This window comes from Narcine bancroftii, chromosome 12 (genome assembly GCF_036971445.1).
Source record: "Narcine bancroftii isolate sNarBan1 chromosome 12, sNarBan1.hap1, whole genome shotgun sequence".
Classification (NCBI taxonomy): domain Eukaryota; kingdom Metazoa; phylum Chordata; class Chondrichthyes; order Torpediniformes; family Narcinidae; genus Narcine; species Narcine bancroftii.
This window is the reverse complement of record NC_091480.1, coordinates 35,139,035-35,159,737: the sequence shown is the minus strand read 5'-3', so window position 1 is coordinate 35,159,737 and position 20,703 is coordinate 35,139,035. Positions and strand designations below refer to the sequence as shown.

At 44.3% G+C, this 20,703-nt stretch overlaps 1 protein-coding gene across 17 annotated transcripts in view; it reads right to left on the bottom strand.

The window, feature by feature from the left end:
* The window catches only part of pemt (phosphatidylethanolamine N-methyltransferase), a 120,445-nt gene that overhangs the window by 78,948 nt on the left and 20,794 nt on the right, over positions 1–20,703 (bottom strand). For 2 of the 17 annotated variants that reach the window (XR_011347455.1, XR_011347456.1), the window contains exon 1: positions 3,630–4,260. The exons of the other annotated variants lie outside the window; for them this stretch is intronic. The gene's annotated coding sequence lies outside the window, so the exon portion shown is untranslated. Of the gene's footprint in view, positions 1–3,629; positions 4,261–20,703 lie in introns of those variants that run through there. 17 annotated transcript variants of the gene reach the window in all.

The following is a 20,703-nucleotide window of genomic DNA, read 5'->3' as shown; positions in this document are numbered from 1 at the left end:
CAGATCATTTAAGTCTCTAAATACCAGGAAATGTTTGCTTAATGAAAATAATGCAGATCAATAAACAATATTTTAAAAAATAGTTCCGCAACATCACAATTAATTTTCATAAAAATTGTACACAATAAAAAGGAAATGATCACCAAAGGTAAAAAGCTTTTTATTACATCAAATTGAGATTGTATATTATTTTGCATGTAGGCTCAGTTTATTAAAAAAAGGAGGGTCATACTTTAAAACAGTTGAAGAATGCCACTTGCAGTGGTGGGCCTGAGTATATGAAGCATTATGAATAAGCAAAGCAATTTACTACTTCCTACAGCAAGAATAAAAATACGACTTATAAATCACCTTGTTAAAACCTTATTGTGTATTGAGAATTCAATGAAATGTTACTTTGAAAAAAAGTGTCCTCCTCCAAATTTGCTCAGATGCACACCATCACCCTGCATTGTTGACAATGAAGTTAGAATAACTTCTGTTTTGTCATTCTGCATTCACCTCAGTAACTCCTGGGTTAGGCTGAGCATTCAGACAAAGGGAAGCTTTCTTTTCTCTGCCCCCATATACATATCTCAAAACCAATTTGAAAAGAGCACCCATATACATTTTTCATTTTCCATATTAACCTTCAAATGAATATGCCAATTTAGTACCAGGTTCGCATTGGTTTATTTCCACAACACACAAGCAGATAAAATAAACTTTATTGCCACTCACTTTTGGTCTGAGTTCTTGAGGTGAAAACTCAGTGTTCAATGTACTCTTTGTTGACATTTAAAATCTTACTAAAAGAAACATTTACTTGGATGAAATTCACATCGATTTCCTTGGATTTCAAGGACTATCTGTGCCACAACTGACAAAATTTAGTCAGCAAGTTCAATGCCAGAATGTATATAAAGTTATCATCTAAATTATTTTTTTTAAAATTGAGACATACAGCACGATTTCAGCCCATGAGTTCGTGCCACCCAACTAACCTACACCCTCGTATGTTTTGAACGGGGGGAAAACCCACACAGAGACAGGAACAATGTAGGAACTCCTTACAGACAGTGCAGGATTTGAACCCTGGACCCAATCGCTGGCGCTGTAAAGGCATTGCGCTAACCGCTACGCAACCATGCCACCACTATTCTCTTTTGAGTTTCATTACTCAAGCCCCTAATTTAGAATAAAGTTCATAACTAATATACCTTTTTAGGAGCACTGATTGCATTTCATGAAATATTAACAATGGGCCCATCTTTCTATTTGGCCGACCCTTAATTGGAAAAGGTGTCTTGGAGTCTTTGCCAATCTTCAATCTCAAAGCAAAAAGAAAACCCTGGAATACTGCTTCTCTTAGAAGGATCCCTGGAATCAAGAATGAATCAAGAATAGGTTTGTGACTCACAAGACAAAGATGAGTTAGACAGACTCAACTACAGAGTGGGCAGGAGGTACCTGAAGGGCTTGGCAAGTGAGAAGTTGTGGTATGCTCCTTCTGCCATTTAAGCAATCCCCCCCCCCCCCCCACTCCACCCCTAGTTCACAATATCATCTCAAATACTCATTTTCCATTTTGATTATGGCCCAGGGATTCCCCAAGAGCCAGTGGGAATGCTACATTTTTCGAAGATGGCTTTGAATACATCCTTTCATCTCCATGCAACATAGATAGCCTGGTGTCAGGCACAGTCCTTTAAAGGTGAAAGGGAATTTGATCAAATTCTTCCTTCATCAAGAGATATGGGAAGTAGTCCACATTGCTAGAGTCACTCCAGGAATTTTTATTGTTTGAGGAGTATTTGGGAGATAGAGTGCCTTTATTGATATTGATTATACTCTCGTAGATTTTCAAGAAGGAATCAACATGGCTTGTGCTACGGAGTTATGTGTTGTGTATTGGCCTATGCGCTGTGTGATTTTATGTTAAAAAGTGACAATTTGCCTTAGAGAACCAAGGTGAAGGTGGACTGCTGAGAGAGTGGGAGATGGACTGAGCATGTGCAGAAAATGATGTAAAAATTTTTGGACTTGGACGATAAACCACCACTGGGTGGTGCTGTGGAGTGGAAGGCGGCCCAGAGCATGAGTAATGGTCTGGAGGACAGTTTCGAATGTTGGGATTTCAAAAGGGATGACCATTCCAAAGGCAACCAGAAGGATCCGGACCAAGCCGTTATTCCTCTCTCTGCAAGTAACACAAGGTAACTTCGAATTTTGTGCTCCCTCTCTCAAAGATCTTTTGGCTTCAGTTTACCAAACAAACTGAATTTTGTTTATGATCTTTGTTTCAGTTGAGATCGAAGTTTTGTGAGTCTTGTGTGTTTTTGTGTTTGTTTTGTGTCTAAGTTTTTCTGTGAGCTGGTTGGAAATATAACTTAGACTTTAATTAAGTATGTTATATTTAGGCTGGAAAATTTATTAGTTTTACACTGTTATAGAAATTTGCATAGTAACCAGTGGGCATTGTTATAAAAGGGGGGCATTTTGAATTAAAGTTTGAAGGTGAATTTTTATTAATAAAGTAATTGTTCATCTTTACCCCTGTGTGATATGCCTTCTTTGTGGTTGCTGGTTTGATCTTGTAACACTGGAGCTCAGTGTCAAACACATTTGAAATCACACATCATCTGCATTCATCTGATATTCACGCATCATCTACAAGAGCAGCTTGGTTACTGAGGTTAAAGCTAAGTTGGTTCTGTGGTCTAGTCACCACAGGTTGGACTGTTTTTCATTAGTCATTTGAATGTTTGCTTGGAATTATGGTATTGACAGTAGATCTCACGTCTATTAACAGTAATCTGACCTGGATGTCCTTGGCATCGAGGTATTTCATGGCTGAGCAGAGAGCCAAGGAGATGGCGTCTACCATGGATCTGTTTGGATGGCAGGAAAATCTAAGTGGGTCAATATGACTGGTAGGGTAGAGTTGATGTGAACCATGAATAGCCTCACAAAGCACTTCATGTTGTCAGGACCATTGGTTGATAGTCATCTAAATTCCTGGGGAGTCTCTATCTCACAAGAATTTCCTGGACCCAAATGTGGTGGTACACCAGTGCCCTACTGCAGGGGGCAACCTCTGTACCTGCAGGAGTGTAAGGGGACAGGACAACACCTGACTGCTATCAATCACCCTGTGGGATATATGACTGCGGCGGCCTCCCGAGGCCTCACTCAGAGTTGCTGCAGCCACAGCCAGCCTGGCTCTGTGGAAGACTTTGTGGATTAAAGCCTGTTGTACAGTCTTTATCTTTGTGTGTGTCTGATTCTGGCGAACAGTGCACCACAATTTAATCCACAAATTTTTCCCATGGCGGCTATGGAAAAACTCCTGTGCGCAGGGAAATTCGAGGTCGACCCACACCACCCGGAAGCCCAGACACGTTTCAAGATCTGGCAGCACGCAGTCGAGGCAATCATCGAGGCACACAAAGGCGACATCCTGGAAGACGTTGGTCCTACTCCGGTCAAAGCTGGGTCCCCACACCTTCCAGGTAACCAAAGGCTTGTCCACGTACAAGAGCACAACGGACATTCTCGAGAATTTGTACAAGCCCCCCATGAATGTGGTCTGTGCAAGGTACCTCCTCAACACCCGAGCCCAGCAACCCGGAGAGATGGCTGAGTCTTACCTGGGACACTTGCGAGAGTTGGTCCGACCGTATCTGGCTGAACCCGGGGTAGATGCAGAGGAGGTTGAGGGGCTGATCCGGGACACCTTCATCCGAGGGCTATGCTCGAGGGCCATCTGGCAGAAGCTGCTGGAAGACCACATCTATGCCCTAACCAGGACTGTGGAAGTGGTCCAAACCCTGGAAGCAGCAGCCCTGCACATCGAAGCCTTCAATTCCAGGTTCCCCCAGGCTCCCCCAGGATGCCATGTTGCAGGCTGTGGATGAGGACTCACACAGAAGCTGCAGTCCCAGGCCGAGCTGGGGAGGAAAATGTCGTTGCTGCAGGTGCCCGGCACCCCTGTAAGTACTGTGGGTCCTGATGTGGGTCAGATCGGCGATCGCGCCAAAACTGCCCAGCTAGGAACCAATATTGTTCCCGATGTGGCAAGAAAGGTCACTTAGCAAAAGTGTGACTCTCTAAACCTGCTGGCAGCTAAGCGGCTATCTATGATCTCCCCACCTGCCCCGCAGACAAACCCCCACGTGCACATGCCGGGTGGCGCCATTGTCTCCGCGACTTCTGCCTTCCCCGACTTCGACCGTGCAACATCCGGCCCCACCAGTGACCCGTTGCAGCGTGTACTTCGAGCATCTGCACCAGCCCCCGCCCTCACCGCTCACTGACAACTACAGTGATTTCCGGCTCACGGCATGACGTCACTTCCGGCTGACGTAACAACGTCACTGCCGCCGGCCGTTATGACGTCACTTTCCCCGGCGCAACGGACATGGCTGGGGAAGGAGGCCAACCACGTAGTGGCCCCCCACATGCTGCCACCATCTTGGGCCAGGCAGCGCCCAACACAGAGGGCTCCCGACGATGCTGAGAACGACGTAGTCAACATGGACGATGACCAGGCCGCCCAACCAACGTTCCCCACACCTCTGGGTGCCATCAGCTGCCGCACGCCACACCCAGCGACCGACGGCAACGTGGTCAACATGGGCAATGACCAGGCCACCCTACCAACGCTCCCCATGCCTCCGGAGGCCATCAGTTACCGCACGCTGCACCTCACAACCAATATCGACGTGGTCAACACAGACAATGACCAGGCTGCCCTATCGACGCTCCCCATCCCTCCGGATAACGACGACTCAGAATCTGAGACAGTCCTGGCCGCCACCACGCTGACCAGGGACATCCCCCATGACCTCAGGCCCTCGATGATGGATGTGCTAGTCAACGGGCATGTAACAAAGTGCCTGTTTGACAGTGGCAGCACTGAGAGCTTCATCCACCCGAGCATGGCCCACTCCTTAAGGTTAAAGGTCTACCTCACCACCTGCTCGATCGCTCTCGCCGCCAAGGACAAGACTGTTGGTACCCTCAGGTGCTGCTCGGTCAATATAATGGTGGGAGGGGAGACACACAGGATTCAGGCTCCTGGTCATGCCCAAACTCTGCACACCACTCCACCTGGACCTGGATTTCCACTGCCACCTGCAGAGTATCACCCTTGCCTTTGGGTAGCCCCAACCTCCACTCACATTTTTCACAGCATGCCAACCTACCAGCCCCGGCTAACCTGCGGCCTTTCCACACTGCGCATCACCCCACCGGTGCTCTTCCCACATCTTGCGCTAGGCTGCAAGCCGATCGCCGCCAGAAGTAGGTGCTATTGCGCCGGAGACAGGGACTTCATCAAGGTGCAGGTGCGGCGACTCCTGGCGGAAGGCGTTATAGAGCCCAGTAACAGCCCTTGGAGAGCCCAAGTCCTGATGGTCAAAGGGGGAAGTAAGCAGAGGATGGTTGTGGATTACAGCCAGACCATTAATTGGTACACCCAGCTGGATGCCTACCCCTTGCCGAGGATCGCCGACATCATCAATGATATCGCGCGCTACCAGATTTTCTCCACAATTGACCTGAAGTCAGAGTATCACAAATTCCTATCCACCCGAAGGACAAGCCCTACACCAGCTTTGAGGCAGATGGGCACCTGTACCAGTTCTGCCGGATTCTTTTTGGGGTCACGAACGGAGTCTCCGTCTTCCATCTCCCATATCTGGATAACGTGACTATCTGCGGCCGTGACCAGCAGGACCACGATGCTAACCTGGAAAAATTCCTCCAGTCGGCCGCGGAGCTGAACCTCACTTACAAGGAAAAGTGCGTGTTTAGCACCTCCCGCCTCGCCATTCTGGGGTACATCGTGGCCCATGGAGTCATCGGCCTAGATCCAGAAAGCATGTGCCCATTAATGGAGTTACCCCTGCCCCCCACACTAAAGGCCCTCCGCAGGTGCCTGGGCCTGTTCTCTTATTACTCGCAGTAGGTCCTTCGCTACTCGGACAAGGTCCACCTACTGGCCCAAGCCACAACTTTTCCCCTCCCACCTGAGGCGCAGGCAGCCTTCACCCGCATCCGGCAAGACATCGCGGATGCCACGATGCAGGCTGTGGATGAGGACTCCCTCTTCCAGGTGGAGAGCGATGCCTCCGAGGTGGCGCTCGCTGCTACCCTCAACCAAGGGGGGGGGGGGGGTGGGGGAGCGCCACGTCGCCTTCTTCTCCAGGATCCTCCAAGGCTCTGAGCTAGGGCATTCCGCCATTGAAAAGAAGGACCTGGCGATTGTGGAAGCAGTCCGCCACTGGCGCCACTACATGGTCGGATGGAGATTCACGCTCCTCACAGACCAGCTTGCTGTAGCGTTCGTGTTTAACACTACCCACAAGATCAAGAACGACAAGATCCTGCGCTGGAGAGTCGAGCTGGCAACCTACAGCTATGACATCCGGTACCGCCCCGGGAAGTTTAACGACTCCCCTGTTGCCCTCTCTCGCACCTCCGTGTCTATGCATGACGACTGGTTTCAGGCATTGCATGAGTCCCTCTGCCATCCGGGCATCAACCGGTTGTACCATTTCGTTAAGTCCCAAAATCTGCCGTACACCATCAGGGAAATGACCCGAGGCCTGTCGGGTCTGTGCAGAGGGTAAATCCCCCTTCTTCCACCCCCCACACCCCCAGACCAGACTACTCGGCCTTTTGAGTGTCTTGCCATGGAGTTCAAAGGGCCCCTGCCTTCCACGAACTGAAATGTCTACTTCCTCACGGTAGTGGACGGGTACTCACACTTCCCTTTTGCCATCCCTTGTCCGGACACCTCCATGGCCACCATCATCAGGGCCTTGGGGCAGATTTTCACCCTGTTTGGCTACCCCGCCTTCATCCACAGCAACCGGGGTTCTAGTTTCATGAGCGACGAGCTGCACCAGTACCTGACGGCGAGGGGCATCGCAACCAGTTGCATGACGAGCTATAACCCAAGAAGCAACGGTCAATTGGAACGTGAGAATGGGGTGGTCTGGAAGGCAGTCCTCCTGGCTCTCAGGTCAAAAGGGTGGGCCGTTGAGTTCTGGCAGGATGCCATGTCCAAGGTGCTCCATGCCATTCGGTCACTGCTGTGCACAGCTACCAACGAGACCCCTCACGAACGGCTATTCTCATTCCCCAGGAGGTTGATGACTGGAATGTCACTCCCAGCATGGCTCACGTCCCCGGGACTGGTGCTTCTGCATAAGCATGTACGGACAAACAAGGCCGAACCCCTGGTGGAGCAGGTCTTCCTCCTACATGCAAACCATAACTACATTTACGTTAGGTTCGGCAGTCGCAGGGAGGACACCATCTCAACCAGGGACCTGACACCAGCAGGAGCACCCACCACACCATGCTACCCTCCAACCAAGGACGACGCTGACCAGGCATACATTCCCGTCCCCAGGCAGCTATGGGGCATGCAGGACCTCCTTGACAACCAGGGGCCTGCTTCAGCCTTAGAAGACAAATCCACCCCCCCACCCATGCAATATGACCCACATACATTGACCCCGCCCACCCCTCCGCGCAGCACCACACCACCCACACACACCCCTGCTGCCAGCCCCCTCACTTCCCCTCTGACCAGTGACCAGGAGAGAGTCCTACGACGGTCATAGAGATCCCGGCAGCCGCCTGATCATCTCAACCTGTAAATATTATGTGTACATAGTGGGTGCAATTCCTTGTTACTGCCCCCCCCGGGACAATTTTAAAGAAGAGGGTGAATGTGGTGGTACACCACTGGCCTACTGAAGGGGGCAACCTCTGTACCTGCAGAAGTGTAAGGGGAAAGGACAGCACCTAGCCGGCTGTCCATCAGTCGGCCTGAATGGATCAAGCCCCACCCATTCGGGTGTCAAACACCCTCCGGGATATGAGCCTGCGTCGGTCTCCCGAGGCCTCACTCAGAGTTGCTGCAGCCAAAGCCAGCCTGGCTCTGTGGAAGTCTTTGTGGATTTAAGCCTGTTGTACAGTCTTTATCTTTATGTGTGTCTGATTCTGGCTAACAGTGCACCACACCAACACAAGAATGTAATCATGAAAAAAGCACCTCAGCACCTCTACTTTCTCAGAAGTTTGAGGAAACTTGGTATAACATCGAAAACTTCAGTGAACTTCACTAGATGTGTAGTAGAAAATGTGCTGACTGGCTACAACACGGTGTGATAATGGGGCACCAATAACTCTGAGCAGAAAGCCCTGCAAAAGGTAGTGGACATAGCCAGTACATCACAGACAAAACTCTCCCCACCACCGAGATTATCTGCAAGGAAAGCTGCTGTCGGACAGCAGCAGCAATCATCAAAGATCCACACCGCTGTTCTCACTGCTGCCATGCCACAAGTCTTGTACCAACAAGTTCCAGCAGACACATCTTCCCCCCTTCTCCCCTCTCTGCTTTACAGAGGGATTGTTTCCTCCATGACTCCCTTGTCCACTCATCCCTTGGCATCTTCCCTCTGGCCACAGGAAGTACAACACTTGCACCTACACTTTCTCCCTCACCACCATTCGAGGACCCAAATAGACCTTGCACAAGAAGCAACACTTCACTTGTGAATCTGCGGGAGTCATCCGGTGCTCACATATCTGATCATGGCCTCGTAATATCAAACAAAACCACCCATAAATCGGAGGAGAGTCTTGGTGCTCTCCAACCAGATGGGATTAACATCGACTACTCCGGTTTCTGCTATCCCACTTCCTGTTTTCCCACTCTTCCCTAACCCTCTGTCTTCCTTCCTCTAGCTCTCCATCCCCTTCCCTCTCCATTCATAGACCCATTCCCTTGTTTGCTGATGTGCCCTCCTTCCTTATCCACCTATTACTTCCTACTTGTGAGACTGTGCCCCTCCTCCCATCATTTTGTTCGGGCACCTGTCTACATGTTGCTCATACCTTGATGAAGAGCTCAAGCTAGAAACATTGGTTATGTATCTTTATCATTCCTATATAAAGGACACTGTTGACCTGTTGACTTTCTCTAGAATTGTGTTTTTATATTAATGCCTTGCCTCCTTCTGTAACTATTCATGAAGACTGATCAACTGCTTTATTATTGTCAAGAAAAATAAGTGAGTAAAGTCGCTTCATTGGGAACTTGTAATGGTACCAAAATTGTTTAGAAAATGCCTTTAAATCATCAAACACTCAAAATACAAGATCAAGGAGGTCAAATTACTGATGAAAACAAAGCATGATTACTGTATTCTTCTACTAGAAATATGTACTGGGACGAGGGTGAGTACAGAGGAGATGCACAGGACGTTATTACGACTCATACAACCACCATCTTTAAATCAATGAGTTAAACAAGAAAATCTGCAGATGCTGGGGTCAAGTGAAATACACAAATGCATTGGATAAACTCAGCAGTTCCTGACTAAAGGCTCAGGCCCAAAACATTGGTTACCCTTTACTTCCTATGGTTGCTGCGTTACCTGCTGTGTTTCTCCAGCCCATTTATGTATCGTAAATTAGCTAGATGAGGTCAAGTTGATTTTCCCACTGTGTTAATTCACACTTTACCTAGTGCAAGCTCAGCGGTGGTATGAGCAATTTAAGCTCAGTGAACAGTGAAGATTCCCATTAATCTTGCTACACATGGTACTTCTGGCTAATGGTTTTCAATACTATTAATTCAATAGCTAAGAAGGTGGCATGTGGTAATCTGCAACAGGAATTATTCCTCACGTTCAACCCACATAGCATAGAATCAATGGACTGACCGGATTATTCACCTTGAAAAAGTGAGATGTGCACTTACTGAAGAAGTAAAAATTAATAGCATTAAATGCAGAACAGATGGATCCTTTCAAATAAACAAAAATATAACATCCAACAGTATCAATGGCACGCCTTCCTACCATGAATATTTAGATTAGGAAGACTTGAAACACACAGATTGAAGGCAACAAATCAGGAAATTCTGCACAAATTCATTCGAGTTATTCAAACCATAACCATTTATCATTAGCTTTAATGATAACGTTGAACAAATGTAATCAAAGATTTTGACATTTATACAGTTAACAAATGCATACTGCAACTTTGAAAAAGATTGAAGACTAGTGTTTTGACTATTAATTTTGAAATTCCACCCTAATGCATATTGCTAAACTGAATAGCAATGAGATCATTTGAGTTAATAGCAGTAAAACCTGCTAAATGCTTGTTAATGCCCAAAAACAATACAATAAACTCCATTCTATTAAAACAACATCTAAATGAGAATCAGTTATCAGAAGCAATTGGTACAGCAAAATCCCCATCCAGCTGAGAAATATTATAAATCTCATTTGCTTTTGCTCAAATCATATTTCACTGTTTAAAAAAATAACAGTAACTGGCTCTTCTTTCTTTGACCTCTTTTTCCTTTCTTGATTTTGGATTGTACCAGATTTTATATTGTCACTTCTGCCTCCTGATTGACTTAATTTTCTTCCGATTAAACAGTTAAAAGGTGTGAATTCACCATTCCTACAGGTAAATTAAGGCATTATTTTGCAGTCTTAAGGGGTTTTTATGCTCAAAACCCACGTAATCGCCTGCGCAAGTTTTTTTTAAAAATTGAATTTACCTTTTATGCTGAAGACAGAAAATGTGGATCGCACGGTGCTTTTATGCAGGGGTGATACGCAAGCCGGCTTCTGAAGCTGAAGGAGGCGGGCCGAGTAGTGCAGTAGTGCTGCCCGCTACCGTGATGGTAAACATACGCGCCAGGAAGGGAAAGGCGCCTATACTCAAAATGGCGATTGAAGAGCACGTACAAGCGCTCCCCTTTGGAGCCGCATTCCTTTCGTGGAGGAGGTGGAGTGACTTTACCTCATCTCTGACATTATATCCTATAGGCAGAGGAAACATGGAGCAAGTTGGACCAGCCAATCCTCCCTTGGAATTTTTATGGAGGTAAATGGAGCGATTTAAAGGCAGAGGAAACCTGTCTTTACAAATTGCTAATTTTCACTATAAAAGGGCCCTTCGTTGGCCTTAGTCGCTGGAAACATTATCCTGACAAACCAAGATATATTGCGAATTTGAATTAAGAGTTGACAATATCCTATTTATCCTGAAACCCCACATTAAAGCTGGATCAAGTTCAAAAACAGCCAAATTTACTACCTTTTATGGTGACGACCCATAAATCCCACAGTGGCTTTATGCAGAGCTAAATCAGGAGCCAGCTTCCAGAGCTGAAGGAGGCTGGGCAAGTGGTGTAGTAACACTGCCACCATGACCTCAAACATACATGCCAAGAAGGGAAAGCAGCCTATACTTGAAAATGGCAACTGAAGAGCAGATAAGAGCACTAGTGGAGATCTGTACAAGCAGTCTTTGGACTCAGGCAGATCTCCTGCGCAATGTAATAGGTTCGATTAACCATACAAGTTTTTCTTAAAATTTGCGCTCCTGGGTCGTGGGCTGACGGCATCGTCGTGGCATCATCAGCCCTCCCCTTTGGAGTCACATTCAGCGGCATTCGTTTTACGGAGGAGGTGGAGCAACTTCACTCCACCTCTGAGTCTACCCCCCAGGCAAAAGGATGGAAGGTGGAGCGAGTTCGACCAGTTAATCCTCCTTTGAACCTTTTTTATGGAGGTAAGTGAAGTGATTTAAAGACAGAGAATATCTGTCTTTACAATCACTTTTAAAAAAACACAATAAAAGGGCCTAATGAAAGCACTCCATCTCAAATTACCTCTCCAGAGCTTATCATCAATAATAAAATCCCTTTTCGCATTGACTCGCCAGTAAATTGGCTGTTCAATGGACCAGTTCAAGAAGCCATTTTTTCCGTTCACACTGAACCACTGTTAACCGGTTCTCTGCGCCTTTTCACATTCACCACCTGGCCTCCCAAAGAAAGAGGTACCTATCCACCACTGGTGATGCCCTGAGTGATGCATCGAGTGATGGCGGACCTGCCCTCACAGAATTCTATGCGTCAGAGAAACCCCTGCATGAGTGTTCCACGCAAGCAGCCCTTTCATTATGACAAGCCTTTAAAGGAAAAGATGGCTAGTTCCTTGCCTACCCGTTGATCTCTCTCTCTCTCTCTCTCCCTTTCCTCCGTCTCTTGCAAACATATCTAACTATTGAGTGTTGTATGTACCCATTTTGTTTTATATAAGTGTGCATATGTATTTCATCCCCACTACAACTTTTCCATGCTCGCTATAAATTGTGCACGTTTTATTGCCACTACCACTTTCCCACAGTCCTTTATAAATTGTGCGTGTATGTTTTAATAAATTATGCATGTATTTTCCCATGCTCTTATTTGGGTGTCTTTTATTCCTGTTACAATTTTCTGATATTGGAGTAGGTTTATTTAGGTCAGCTGAAGGGCTCATATTGTGCTGTACAAAATGCATAATTATGTTTTAATTAATCATGAATAATTTTATTTAAATACAAGATCATAATACATTGATCAGAATTTAGTTAATTGAATACAAAGTTTATACCTTCCTTTTTAATCTTTGTTTCCTTCATGTTCCTGCACGCATACAAATACGTCATCAATACATCACTAATTTGTCCCAGGATACCCCATGTCGCTTTCACACTATGCTAACTGGCATGCAGGCGTCAGATTGCTCCGGTGATGATACACCCTCCCTAGGTGGTCCATCCCCGTGGTAATCCTCACAGGTGTGCCATTCCTAAGCATTCACACTGGCGGTTAACTACTGAAATAAAGTGCCAGTGTGAATGAGGCTGTAGGTTCCTTGTGCAATTGTTTTCTGCTAAACACTTAATATGTGAACTTTGAGGCTGGAAACTATACTTACAGATACTGTATCCTACATTTTAAACTATTAAAGGCCATCCCTAGGTTAAAAGCACCTGAATTATGAACACAAGTAACCTCCCAACATATTATTTAATTTGAAAGTCCAATACATTTGTTCCACTGAATAGCAAAATTGGTTTCTTCACTCCTGCCGCATTTAGTAATAATTCTTTCTTAACAGTCTTGTGCATTTTATTCTATTCATTACAATATTGTGGAGGTAATGTTACTATATGAAGTTATTTTTGTGTATTTCCAATTTATGGACAAAATTGACTCATATTGACATTAGTAAAAGTGGAATCCATTTGTAACCCAGGGATAACTCGTAAACCTATCTCTTAAGAAGTAAATTTAACCAAGAAGAAATACAGAAAGATTTACTGGCTTGCAATAAAAAAAGTCTGGTTTGTTCCAATATTAAATGGATTTAAAAATAAGACAAACTTTTGAAAAAATCTTATAACCTGGTCTGTCAGGAAAAATATGCAAAATATTTATGGAGTCTTTAAATTAGCCCAGATGTTTTTAACTTCCAAGTGAAGTGGAAGTAATATGCGACAAAAAATTAGCCATGTGATTGTTTTAAAGTCAACATTTAAAGATCAAAGAGAATGCCATGACATACAACCTGTAAATCTATCTACAGGACAAACATAATTTCAAACTGTAGAGATAATGTTCACACTTATACAAGTAGTCACTTCAAAAGGGATTGTACAGAAACAGTTACAGTTAAAACCTCGTTAGAATGTGGTAGCTAGGGTCCAAGATTTCATACCACATTACAGTCAAGTCGCGGAATAGATGCATATATACCATAATTCAGGAAGCAGGAAAACAGAATTTAAGCCCACCCAAATTGTGCTGCTGTATCCATCCTCACCCTCTTCCAGTCGCGCTGCTGTCTCCCCCCCCCCCCCACCCGCCTGACTCGTGCTGCCGGTCTCCCGCCCTCGCCCTTCATCAGACTCCATTTTTGAGTTTGTGGCTGCTAGCCATTGTTAGCCTGGCATCTTAAAATCAATGTTTGGGATCCAAATGTTTATCCTGTGCTATAAGTGATTCTTTGGATTAACGAATCGTGTTTTAATGAAGTTTCACTGTATTTATTTCTCAGTATTACAGTCACAGTTATCAGTCTTAATTATCAACAATAACAGTTAACGCTTTCATTGTTTTAGCCATACAGAGAAGTCATCCATCCTAAGAGGGCTTTGGCTTGTGAGACAGAATATGTTGTTTTATATTGTATATAGATTTGATTGCCGTTGTCATACCCACACTCCTGTTCGGCTCCGAATCATGGGTCCGCTATCGGCATCACCTACAGCTCCTAGAACGCTTCCACCAGCATTGTCTCCGCTCCATCCTCAACATTCATTGGAGCGCTTTCATCCCTAATGTCGAAGTACTCGAGATGGCAGAGGTCGACAGCATCGAGTCCACGCTGCTGAAGATCCAGCTGCGCTGGGTGAGTCACGTCTCCAGAATGGAGGACCATCGCCTTCCCAAGATCGTGTTATATGGCGAGCTCTCCACTGGCCACCGTGACAGAGGTGCACCAAAGAAGAGGTACAAGGACTGCCTAAAGAAATCTCTTGGTGCCTGCCACATTGACCACCGCCAGTGGGCTGATATCGCCTCAAACAGTGCATCTTGGCGCCTCACAGTTCGGCGGGCAGCAACCTCCTTTGAAGAAGACCGCAGAGCCCACCTCACTGACAAAAGGCAAAGGAGGAAAAACCCAACACCCAACCCCAACCAACCAATTTTCCCCTGCAACCACTGCAACCGTGTCTGCCTGTCCCGCATTGGATTTGTCAGCCGCAAACGAGCCTGCGGCTGACGTGGACATTTACCCCCTCCATAAATCTTCGTCCGCGAAGCCAAGCCAAAGAAAAGAAGAAGATTTGATTTGGGGAGATAAAGTGTGGCAGATTTTTTTTAGTGTAGTTCACATACAAACACTTCAAAACAGATTTCATTTAAAATATTAGAGCTCTGCTCAAGCTAGACAGGCCGGCTCCGAGCCTTTGCAAAAGCTTTGGGGAGTGTCCAAGTGACTTCACTAATGGATTGTTGTTTTGAAAAGCAACAGATGAAAGAACTCGGAGGATTAGGTTCGGAGCCACAGTCTGTCTGAGTGGAGGTGGCTGTTCTAAGAGGATCATGTGGTTTTGCAAGCAGAAAGAGTCAAACAGGCTTTTCTCTGAGTGAGTGTGAGAGAGAGATTTCTGAAGTACTAGAGATCATCAGCAGCAGCTGGGACTGGAACAGGACAAGCTGGCAAGCTTGTGGAAAAACCATTTTGAAGATGGGTTGTGAGTTCTTTTTCATCCTAATCAAATCCTTGTGGTTCATACAGGAGGAGAGGACTGGCTGCCTAATGTTTCACTTGAAATAAAGGAAACAAAAAGGAACACTATGATGACCTGAAAGAAAGAGGTTATCATCTGGAGAACCCTGATGGGGTAAGTTTCTTCATTTTAAATCAATAGTATTACATAGAAGAGTGGAGCACAGGAACGGGCCCTCTGGCCCATGACTGCTCTGAACATGATGCCCAATTTAAACTACAGTGCCCTCCATAATATTTGGGACAAAGACATTTGTTTCCTTTATTTGCCCCTGTACTCCAGTCTTAAATTTGCAATCAAACAATTCACATGTGATCAAAGTGCACATTCCAGATTTTATTAAAGGGTGTAATATTTTGGTTGACCATGTAGAAATTACAGCACTTTATATGCATAGTCCCCTCATTTCAAGACACCATAACATTTGGAATGTATATTAAAGTAGTCATGTTTAGTACAAGTATACCCTGCCTTACAAAAATATGAAACCTTTCGATAGCCGAAATGGCGTAAAGCGAAGACCCATTCACTACTATTGAACGCTATTTTCATAAAACCAAAAACGCTTTCAAATTCTTTCGTAAAAACAAACACAGGTTTCTTCGTAAAAGTGAATTTTCACAAACCGAGTATTCATAAAACGAGGTATACCTGTACTTTGTTGTATATCTCTTGCATGCAATGACTGCTTGAAGTCTGTGATTCGTAGACAATGCCAGGTGCTGAGTGTCCTTTCTGGTGATGCTCTGCCAGGCCTCCGCTGCAGCCATTTTCAGCTCCTCCTTGTTTCGGGGTCTTGTCCCTTTAAGTTTTCTCTTCAGCACATGGAAGGCATGCTCAGTTGGATTTAGATGGGGTGACTGACTTGGCCATTCAAAATTTAGCTTGAATTTAGAATAGAGTTTTTAGCTTTGGAAAAACTCCTTTATTGCTTTACAAGTATGGTTGAGATCACTGTCTTGCTATAGGATGAAGCAGGGTCCAATGAGTTTGGAGACATTTGCTCAAACTTGAGCTGATGTTTCTAGATCTCAGAATTAATTTTGCTACTGGCATGAACAGTTACATATTCAATGAAGATATGTGTGCCAGTATCTGTGGTAGCCATACATGCCTAAGCCATAACAACCCCAAGTTTCCCAGATGAGGTGGTATACTTTGGATCTTAGGCTGTTCCTTTCTGTCTCCACACTTTGTTCTTGCCATCTCTCTGATTATCGGTTAATCTTGGTCTCATCTGTCACAAGACCCTTTTTTCCAGAATTTTGCATGCTCTTTTCGATATTTCTTGGCAAACTGAAATTTGACCATCCTGTTTCTGCAGTTAACTAGTGGTTTGCATCTTGCAGTGCAGCCTTTATATTTCTGTTTATGAAATCTTCTGCGGACAGTGGTCATTGACACATCCACACCTGCTTCCTGAAGAATGTTTTTCATCTGTCAGTCAGGTGTTTCTTTTTCTTCATTATGAGAATTATTCCATCATCAGTAGAGGAGGTCTTCCTTGGTCGATCGGTCCCTTTGTGATTACTGAGCTCACCAGTTCGCTCTTTCTTCTTAATGATGCTCCAAACAGTTGATTTTGGGATCCTAAGGTTTGGAAGATGTCTCTTACTGTTTTATTCTTGTTTTTCAGCTTCATAATGGCTTCTTTGACTTTCGTGGGCACAGATAGCGATCGGGACTTGCGTTCAAATCCCGTGTGGTCTGTAAGGATTTTGTACTTTCTCCCTGTATCTCCGTGGGTTTTCCCCGGGTTCTCCAGTTTTCTCTCACCATTTGAATTGTACCAGGGCGTAGGTTAATTGGCCGGCACTGGCTCGTGGGCCAAAAAGACCTGTTACCGTGCTGTATGTATGTTTAAATTTTGAAACTTAAAACTCTAGTCCTTAAGTTGAAAATCAGCAACTACAGACTTCAAAAGGTGATCAAAAGCTTAGAAGCAAGCCTAGCTCTCTTATACCTGCACCAATGAAGCAATTAAACATACCGAGTAACCACAAACACCTGTGAATCAAATGTCCCAAACGTTATGGTGCCCTGATATGGGGGAACTATGTATAAAAAGTGATGGAATTTCTACATGGTCAAACCAAAATGTAAACAAATAATCTTGAATAAAATAAAATCTGGAATGTGTACTTTAATCACATGTGAATTGTTTGATTACAAATTTAAAACAGTGGAACACGGGCAAATAAAGGAAAAACGCGTCTTTGTCCCAAACATTATGGAGAGCACTGTATATCTTTGCTACTTGCTCCAGATACATATCCCTCCATTGCTTGCATATTCATGCCTGTTTAGAAATCCCTTAAACATTGAGATTCTATCTGCTTCCACCTCTACTCCTAGTAGCAATTCCAGGCACCTTCCACACCAAAAAGAAAGAACCCGTACATCTTCTTTAAACTCCCACTCCCCCTCCCCCATCTTTAATACAAGTCCTCTGGGGTAAAAGATTCTGTCTATCCCAGTCATTCTCAACCTTTCCTCGCACACCCACCCCCCCCCCCGCGCGCCCCTCCCCCCAGGTGAAAAGAAAACCAGCCTTTTCTTAAATGTGTTGTGGTTCTCAAATTGGGTGAGTGGGGGGGTGGGGGGGGGGGTAGTGTACCATAAGGCTCCCGTTGAGAATGGCTGGACAATCCTATCAATGCCTCTCATAATTTTATAAACTATAAATTCAGGTCACCCCAATTTACAATTCACAAATTTTATTACTGGTACTGTACTTTATTATCTACTAAAGAGAAAGCAAATTTTTAAAAAATGTATTCTATTCATTGTATAAACAATTTTGCAAATTTTACAAATTTGCAAAGCATTTTTTCAAAACAGAAAAACACTTCTGAAAGTAGCATTTTCACTATATCTGTTTACATTTTTATCTCTTCATAAATTTCTCAAACCTTGAATTTATCAATAATAATCACCACTTTCTGTTTCATGATAAAGCTTTTCTAAATGACAATGACATCTTAATCACAGTTTATCATTATTATTTTACACATAAATCATCTGAACAAATCAATTCTATTTTTCTCCTCATTTCCAATGAAATAGGTTTGTGGGCACAAAATACCACAATGAGTGTGGGATTTCAACCTCTGGGTCAAACGATATTAATGTCAAGCCACATTAATCCATGTTGATAACAATTTGTGAGTTTCATCTTCATTTTTGAGTGAGCTCTCTTCAGTGGACAATAAAGATCCCATTACACTTTTCCTTATTTTTAAAAAAAATAGCATTCCTCCAAGTCTCAAACGCACTTAAATGTTATTTCATTCCATTTCCAAAAGTATTTCCAACCAAAGCAAGATTTTTAACCACATCCTTCCTGCAAAGTATGGCTATACATTATTTCATGGAGCATTAAAAAAAATGAGGGGAGATTTGATGCAGGTATTTAAAATTATGAGGGGGATAGACAGAGTAAATATGGATAGGCTTTTTCCACTAAGGTTAGATGAGATACAAACCAGAGGACACAAGTTAAAAGTGAAAGGGGAAAAGTTTAGGGGGAACTTCTCCACACAGAGTGGTAGGAGTGTGGCTGCCAGCTGAAATGGTGAATGAAGGCTCAATTTTAACATTTAAGAAGAATTTGGAGAGGTACATGGAGGAGGAGGTAATGAAGGGCTATGGACTGAGTGCAGGTCAGTGGGACTAGGGAAAAAATGGTTCAGTTTAGACTATAAGGGCCAAAGGGATCTATTTCTGTGCTCTAGTGTTCTATGGTTCTATAAGTGCATGGAATATTTTTGATGAGGCCAAAATACTGTATATTTCAGTGTATAAGACGACCCTTGAAACACCCCAAAAAATGCCAAAAAACAAGGATCGTCTTGTCAGCCAGATACAAAATGTAGACGTTAAAATGTACTCAAAAAACAATGCGACATATATCCAGCTTCTAAAACAACCCTTGAAGCATCCAAAAAGCATGCCGGAAAAGCACACTGGTCCCAACAACTACCCACCACTGCCATAACCTACCCAGGAATTTTACAATTGTAGAGCCTGAGGTCCCTGCTCCTGCCCATGAGCCCAAGATCTCCACTCCTGCCCGGGAGCCAGTGCTCCCCCAAGCCGACACGTAGTGGTGGTTCCTGAACTGGGCACTTATGGGCAGCGACGCGACTTCTTCGATGTGGGCAGCACTGCACCCGATGTTGAGAATGGAATTGCCGACTCCAACTGCAGTCGATGCTAAAGACTTAAACTCAGCACCATTTAGCATCTTCTCGGCCAAAAGCAAAGGTTTTATTTTAAACTGTTATTGGAATCAATTGCTTACTTAATTTACAACTTGGTGATTGGGGTGTTGTAACAAAAGCCCCTTTTCAACTGGCACTCTGTTCCAGGAATCAACTGGGAATTTACTAGGACAGGGTCCAGTGGAAAAAGAACATTGTCTGAATGCCAATGTTAAGTGATATCATTTCATGCCAGAGATTAACCACCTCTACTCATATCCCTGGTGTTTACAGATGCCAGCATGCTGATAAAACCAGTGGAAAAGGGACAGCAGAAAGTCACCCATTTCCAGTTGAAAGTAGAACACTCCGATCCCCAGAGATGAGTGTGTTCAGTGTGTCCCAGTTAAGGGTGGCCCAATGGAAATGGCACAAAGGGCTTCCTATCCTGGAACACTGCACAGCCAATTATCTGGGATTCCAATGGAAAAGGGGATAATGTTTGGGTTGTTGCTGAGAGGCCCGGACACCAGTCTCCAGCACGGTCCTTGCAGCTGCTGAGGCTTCTGGCAGAAAATTGGCAGGTCATCTTGTACGCCCAATATATCATGAAATTCAGACTGAAAATGGGGAAAAATATAAATGTATCCTTCGTTGTCCAGCCCCACATTGGCCAGAACTTAAGGAGGTGTTTTTAAAAAAAAAACTGGGTGATAAATGAGAAGAATTCAGGGAAATGAGTTTCTACCAAAATAATAATTAATGAGGCCAGGAAATTAGGAGAAAAACAAGGGAATCAGGGTTTTGCAGAAACAAAAGGTTGGTGTCACTAGTTCATGAAAAAGCAGAGTTTATCAATGCGTACAAAAACATCCATTGTACAGAAAATGCCAGTGGATTATGAAGACAAGAGGAAGAGTGAAATGTTCTGCCATTTCACAGGTGTGTGAGTGGGTGAAGAAGTCTTAAGAAAATGTAAGAAATGAAATTATTGTGAGGGCTTTTATCTCCACTGGTAGCTTGTTTTTATAAAATGTTTTCTACTATAGCTAACTGTTTATGTTTTATAGCAGGGGTGATTATTAAAAAGGTTGTTCCTGTTGTCCTAGTTGCATGTTTTGTCCAAGTTTTTTTTTCTCTGCTATATTGTAGCCACAGACTTCAATAACATTACATACTTATCTGTAAATACACTTAAAAAAATTCTTAATATTCTTAATACGGGGATCCTATATGCCATCAAATACGGTATCTCGATTGAGGGACAAACATTTGCCAGAACACTGCCCTATTCTCCTATACTTCTTCAAAACAGTGATCTGGGCTCTTTCACATTCTGTTCAGA